A 7,369-nucleotide genomic window follows, 5' to 3' on the forward strand; every position below is an offset into this window, starting at 1 on the left:
AGAAGAAGAAGAAGAAGAAGAAGAAGAAGAAGAAGAAGAAGAAGAAGGTGGTGGTGGTGGTGGTGGTGGTGATAGCAACATATATGGAACTCTAAGGTTTACAAAGCTCTTTACACATGTTATCTTCTTTTATCCTCAAAAACTTGTAAGGTAGGTATTATTATTAACCCCATTTTATAAATGAGGAAACTCAAGCACAGAAAGGTTAAGCAATTTGCTATGGATCACACAGCTAATAAGTGTCTGAGGCAAGATTCAAACTCACTGAGCCCAAGTTGTACTATTCTATCCACTGTGCCGCCACGCTGCCCCTGAAGAGAGAGCAAGGGAAGAGGTTCCAGTGGGGACATGGGGACATTCCAGCCTGGGTTATAAGAAGAAAATGCTCTATCTCTCTCTCTCTCTCTCTCTCTCTCTCTCTCTCTCTCTCTCTCTCTTTCCCTCCCTCCCTCCCTCTCTTCTTTCTCCCTCTTTGTTACCAAGAATGGCTTGCCAGTAAGAAGAAAATATGAAATATATTTACAAATGAAGGTGATGCAAAAATAAAAGATTTCAATAAGTAATATTCTTTCAAAAGAATCCTCATACAGAAAATGTTTTAAAGAGCCTATCAGGGAAAATCTCTATTCCTTTTCATTCCATATACATAACCCAATTCCCTCTCAGCAAATGTGGAGCATCAGTTTTCCTGATAAGAAAGTTTTCAAAGAAGAAATGAAAAATCTATTTTAAACTTTTTGAGTACAAGGGAGGTGATAGGGCTAGGTGAGAAGTGTGAACTCTTCCTCCTAGGTCCTTGATCAATTAGTTTTCAACTCTACTGGGGAGCAATTACTAAGGTGTGAACAAGCCTCAGGCAATAACCAGGAATTCACAACTTGAAGGAAGGAGGGGCTTCAGAGTTCCAGGGATATATAAAGAGGCAACTAAGGCAGACTCAGAGATTCCTACTGAGAAAGCAGAGAAAAAGGCAGTCCCAAGGTTAAAGAACACTTCTCAGAAGACACAAAGGGTCACGGCTGATGAAATTGAACAGGAAGAAGGTCATCTCTGTTTTATCTGCTCGAATGAAGTCATAAACCAAATCACAGCTGAATGTGGACATATTATTTGTATACCTTGTCTCAAGGAAAAAACCTCTCCACCTTTATGTTGCCCTACATGCTGGGAATTCTCCCAGTTGAGAATTCTTCAGGCTGACATTGCCATGCACCGTAAAGGTGAAGACATGTGTCAGATACACCCGGGGGGACCAGAAGCTGTTCTGTGATGGGAACGGGATCCTACTGTGTATGACCTGCTCTAAATCAGAGGATCATGAGTACCACATTCATTGGCCCATTGCAGTGGCTGCTCTGCAGTACAGGAAGAAGATCCAGGCTCATCTGGAAATCTTGCACAGAAATGTGAACAAAGTTCAGGACCTTCTACTTAAAGAGAAAGACAAACCCCTTTCATGGGCTGTGGTATGCACTAACCAGAAAGAAATGAAGAGAAAAATATTTCAGAAAAAAATTCGGCAAATATGGTGGTATCTGAACAGGAAGAAGGAGAAATCAGAAAAAGAGAAACTCATGGAGAAAGAGAAGAAATTCAATGAGCTCCATCTGAGGCTGAAGGAGATGGAGGCTATACAGGAATGTCAAATCATGGAGGAAAAGGAGGAGTGGGAAGCCATGATGTCCAGCCAAAGCAGATTCCTAACAGCCGTAATCACCCAGCTGGAGGACAAGATGCAGAAACCAGATGTAGAAATGCTACAGGATGTGGCAGAAACCTTGGAAAGGACTTTCGTACATCCAAATTTGGAACCTTTCATCCTGACTATGGATACTTCTTATGTCACTGTGGTGACCGAATTTTTAAAAGTCTTTCAAAGACACAAACTGTGGAAGGGCCTCAATTACTATGACTTGTCTGAGGAAAAAAAAAGGGCAATTAGGATTTTCCCTGGCTTCTCAGGTAAGACATACACTGCTTACATAACTGGGAGTGTTGAAGCTGAGACCATCAAGCAAAGAGCTTTCATGCTGAACACTTCATCTCTGGATACAATTGTTGAAGAGGAAGAATTTGCAAGAACTAGCACCACTTCCAGGAATGACATTTAGAGGAATAAATCATCATAAGAAGACCCTTTACATTCTATAGAAAGGCAGCAGGAGCAAATGCCTAGGCACACAGGTTGGAGTTGTTGTGGATAGTTCTGAATCTATTTGTATTGAATAAACTTGACATCTTGTCAAATAAAAAAATTAAAATTAAAAAAAGAAGAAGAAGGAGAAGGAGAAGAAAAAGAAGAAGAAGAAAAGAAGATGATGAAGAAGAAGAAGAAGATTATGGTACCAATAATCATAGGTCAGTAGCCTGGGATAAAGATCTTCCATCAGAGGTCATGATATTTGAATGGAAGCCAAGGTTAGAAGACAGTATTACCATCTGTATAGAAAAATGGATTTGAAGCAAAACAAGCAAACAAAGAGAAAGCTGGGTGAAAAGCAGAACAATCAGATGGAGAAGAAGGAGGTTGGAGAATCTGAGGTTGGAGATCAAAGGTTTGGTTGAACTAGACCAGGAAAAGTCTCATTTTTGCAGCCACCTATGTATGCATACATGCCAGTTTTTAAGCCTGGTCACGGCCGGCCAATCCTCAGTCTCCAACTTCTGAATTTCTTTCTGCTAGAGAGTTTCTATCATCACCTTCCACCCACATTAGCTTGCAAAAACTCTAAAGGTGGCAAATAGCTATAGAGGATTTGTCTTTGAAGTCAAAAGAAGGAAAGCTTGTTAAATCCTGTTTTAAAGATATTTCCAAAAAAAACTGCCAAATTTTACCTAGGGGTTTTTTTCAGTCTGTTTTAAATATATATAACATTTCAAATTTAGTATTCTTTAACGTTGCATTATTAAGTTGTGTTTAAAGAATAATTGAGTAAGAATGCAGCAGGCTAGACAATAGTGAGGTACAGAGGAAGGAGCACTGGATTTGTAATTAGAGGGCACAGGTTTGAATCCCAGCTTATAACTTTTCCGATGTCTTTTTTTTCTTATATACCTTATTGCTTATTTATTTATTTTTATGTAGAAACTTTATTTCTCTGGGCCTCATTTTTACAGTATCTAAAGTTTGACCGGCTGGCCTCTTAAGAGCCCTTCTTGCTCTTGAGCAATGATTCTACTATTTCTCTTTCAGTTGATAATGCCTGTGGCTGAAGCCTGGCTCTTTGGCCCACAAATCTATAATCATGTCATCACTATGTATCTGGTAGTAATTTATCTTCATTGTAGGCAAAATGCCTAAGAGAAAATAAATAATGATGTGAGTGCTACATTTACCAACTTAAATATAAAATGGTAATACAGACCTTATAAAACCCTAAAAGAAACTTGCATAGAGGCTAAAACTCAAAATAACTCTTCATATGAAAGTGGATTCCATTCTCTTGTGTACCTTCTAAATAACAGGCACTTGGGCATTCTAAACATGGGAGTCAATCAGAGGATTTTAGATTTGAGACCTTAAAGATCAGCTGAGCCCACTGCCTCCTTTGATAGATGGGAACACAAAGGCCCAGAAAGTTGACATTACTTGCCCGATATCACACATGTATATAGTAGAGCTAAAATATGAACCAGGCAGGTGGCACAGTAGACAGTGCTGGCTTGGAGTCAGGAAGACTCCTCCTCCTGAGTTCAAATCTGGACTCAGACACTTCCTAGCTGTGTGACGCTGGGCAAGTCACTTAACTCTGTCTGCCTTAGAGTTGAAGAGGAAATGAGTTGTAAAATAAGTTGAAAGAAGGAAATGGCAACCCACTTCAGTATTTTTGCCAAGAAAACCTCAAATGGGGTCACAACTAATTGAACATGACTCAACAACAACAAAAATATGAACTGGCACAAACAAAGCCAATGCAACCAAGATTAGAAGAAAAGTAGAAAATTGGGAAAGAATCTTTACAACCAGTCTCTCTGATAAGGGCCTCATCTCTAAAATATATAGAGAATTAAGTCAAATTTATGAGAATACAAGTCATTCCCCAATTGATAAATGGTCAAAGGATATAAACAGGTAGTTCTCAGATGAAGAAATTAAAGCCATCTATAGTTATATGAAAAAATGCTCTAAATCACTATTGATTAGAGAAATGCAAATCTAAACAACACTGAGGTACCACATCACACCTATCAGATTGGACAACATGACAAAACAGAAAAATGATAAATGTTGGAGAAGATGTGGGAAAATTGGAACACTAATGCATTGTTGATGGAGTTGTGAAATGATCCAACCATTTTGAGAGCAATTTGGAACTATGCCCAAAGGGCTATAAAAATGTGTATACCCTTTGACCCAGCAATAGCACTTCTAGGGCTGTATCCCAAAGAGATCATACAAATAGGAAAAGGACCCACATGTCCAAAAATATTTATAGCAGCTCTTTTGTGGTAGCCAAGAATTGGAAATTGAGAGGATGCCCATCAATTGGGGAATGGCTGAACAAGTTGTGGTATATGAATGTAATGGAATACTATTGTGTATAAGAAATGATGAACAGGCAGACTTCAGAAAAACCTGGAAAGACTTGTATGGTCTGATGCTGAGTGAAGTGAGCAGAACAAGGAGAACGTTGTACACAGTAACAGCCACATTGTGTGATAACTAATATTGATAGATTTCACCCTTCTCAGCAATACTAGGATCTAAGACATCTCCAAAGGCCTCATGATGGAAAATGCTATCCACATCCAAAAAAAGATCTATGGAGTTGGAACACAGATGGAAGCATACTATTTGCTATTTTTTTCTTCTGTTGTGTTTTGTCTCCTCTTTCTGGTGGTTCCTCCTATTGGTTCTAATTCTTACTTACAACATCACTAATGTGAAAATATGACTAATAAGAATGTATACGTATAGTCTATATCAGATTACGTACTGTCTTGGGAAGGGAGATGTGGAGGGAGGGGGAGAAAAATTTAAAACTCAAAAGCTTATGGAAGTGGTTGTTGATAAATCAAAATAAATCAACTAAAAAAAAATAAAAAAGGAAAAAAATATGAACTGGAATCTTCTTACTCCAGAGCTAACATTCTTTCCACCATATAATGCTGCCTCTTTGATATTTCAACTCCTGCATCATAAATTCAAATTTTGAGCCCCAAAACAAAATATTAAAATTAGAAAGCACTGCCTTGCCCTTAATTATGGAAGATAACATTCTCCAATAAAAGAAACCAACTAACACTTTCATCTCAATACCAAATCTTAGTAAATCATGGGCTGATTGAGCAGTATTTCTAACTACATTGGTGTTTCTTGGATATAAGACAACAATATCAAATGATGTTTACATTGTTCAGGTAGTATCTTCTTAGTCCCATTTTATTCTTACTTGTTTCCTCATTCAATCAGTAAATATTTATTGCTAGACACCTATAAAGCACTTTTTCCCATGTAATTGACAACTATAAAGCTGACTACCCAAATAGGTCGATGAAAGCTAAAATATTATCAGAACTAATCTGTGACTGTGATCATGAAATTGGGGGGCAAATCCAATAAGTATTACAAAGTACAGTGCCTGACAAATTGTAAGTACTTAATAAATGCTTTTGGATTACTTAAGAAAGATAGTAGACTAGGCATAGGAGATGATGGAGAAGAAAGTATCTTTCTGCAACTATGCCTTGTCCATGCCCTGAATAGGCACACAAATAGATCAGCTGTAATTCCCCTCATGGAGCAGAAAGGTTGACAACAAACACCAAGAATTTTCCAGTGCTGGTGATTCTAATGACCCCTTCCCAACTTATTGAGAAGTTGTTGCAGAGTAAGGAATATAGGATTTGTTATACGTCCTTCAGTGTCCAGTGGTTTATCCAACTTCGTTCTTGTATGAATATGTTACTTCCCTCTAGATCAGCACCTTGGGCACTGGTCCAAGGGGCAAGTTTCTTTTCTTCTGTGTTCCCAGGCAAGTAGAAGTCATACTGGTCTGTATCTTTCTGTGGACACCAGGGGACTGGCCAGAACTGGTCCATTTCCAGGGGATGGCATCGGCTTATAAGAATTGCCCCCAGTCCATGTATATTTGTGAAGTATTTAACACAATGCCTGGCACATCATAGGTGCTATATAAATGTCTAATACCTTCCTCCCCCCATATATGTTTCTGGGCTTCTTTGCCCTCCAGAAGTTGTACCCACCAAGTTTTCAATAGCTAATTAGAACTACAGCAAAAAGGGCAACATCTTTACATTATCCAAAACAGTTAGATTTAAAGCCTAGGATATTATGAAGGTTGCAGTATCTCCAGAATAACAGGGGAGTTGATAAGGAATAAGTTTGAAGGGAAAATAATGAGCTCAGCTTTAATCCTATTTAGTTTTTAGGGGTCAACAGGACATTTAGTTGGAGACATCTGGTAAATAATAAGAAATAAAGGACTAGAAAAAAAGTAGGTTATATATTTATCTTCTGACAAAAAATAACAGTAGCCCCTCTCCATTGCCCTCACTTTCTGACACTGGTGAATATACTCTCAAGGCCCTATGTAAATTACCAAAAACTGATTAGTCAAAAAGCAACTGAGCATTGAAAGAAAAGCCATAGAAAATAATTTCCTTTCCTATTCTCTTCCAAAATAATATCCAGCTTGTGAAAGGAAATCAAATCTGTCTCCTACTCTCATCTACCAAATTAGATGAAACATGACCTTATAAAGTGATTAAAGTCTATTGGTACTGATAAGAGTAGTGATTCTTAATTACGTGGTATTTTTCATCTTCTAAGTGCTTTACAAGTACAGTATTAACTAATTAACAATGGAATATCTGATGTTTCATTCCTTGTGATTCTTAGAAAAGTCTACTGTCATTTCTTTTTTTCCGTAAATGAACTTTTTCAAAGAAAAAAAAGAAGAAATCTTGAAATACAGGAACAGAATGGGTGATATTTAAACTTTTCAAATTAATGATTATAACAAGTTGCTTCAGACAGTTCTATTAGAGTTGAAAGGCAAAACCAGAACATGAGTGAGTGACTTTTTAAAGGGGAAATAATGGTGATATAGACCTACAATCCTTGCTACTGAGGAGGCTGAGGTTGGTGGCTCTCTTGAGCTGAGAGCTCTAAACTGCAATGAACTAAGTCAATAGGGTGTCCTAACTAAATTTAGTATTGATATGGGAAGGCATCTAGAGTGAGGGCTTATCAGACTGCCCAAGGAAGGGCCCTGGTTAGAAACAGAACAGGTAAAATCTCCCCTGCTGATCATACTGGGACAGGCCCTTAAGCAGCCTCTGCTCTTCCAGGCTGAGATAGACAGACAGACAGACAGACAGACAGACAGACAGACAGACAGACAGA

The 7,369-nt window shown here is 38.1% G+C and overlaps 1 pseudogene; it reads left to right on the forward strand.

Annotated features, from left to right (window-relative positions):
• The first annotated feature begins 1,574 nt into the window (after positions 1-1,574).
• Positions 1,575-7,369, forward strand: part of LOC114031772 — a 24,203-nt pseudogene continuing 18,408 nt past the window's right edge.

The sequence above is a fragment of the Vombatus ursinus genome, unplaced genomic scaffold (genome assembly GCF_900497805.2).
Source record: "Vombatus ursinus unplaced genomic scaffold, bare-nosed wombat genome assembly UNPS02015255.1, whole genome shotgun sequence".
Taxonomy (NCBI): domain Eukaryota; kingdom Metazoa; phylum Chordata; class Mammalia; order Diprotodontia; family Vombatidae; genus Vombatus; species Vombatus ursinus.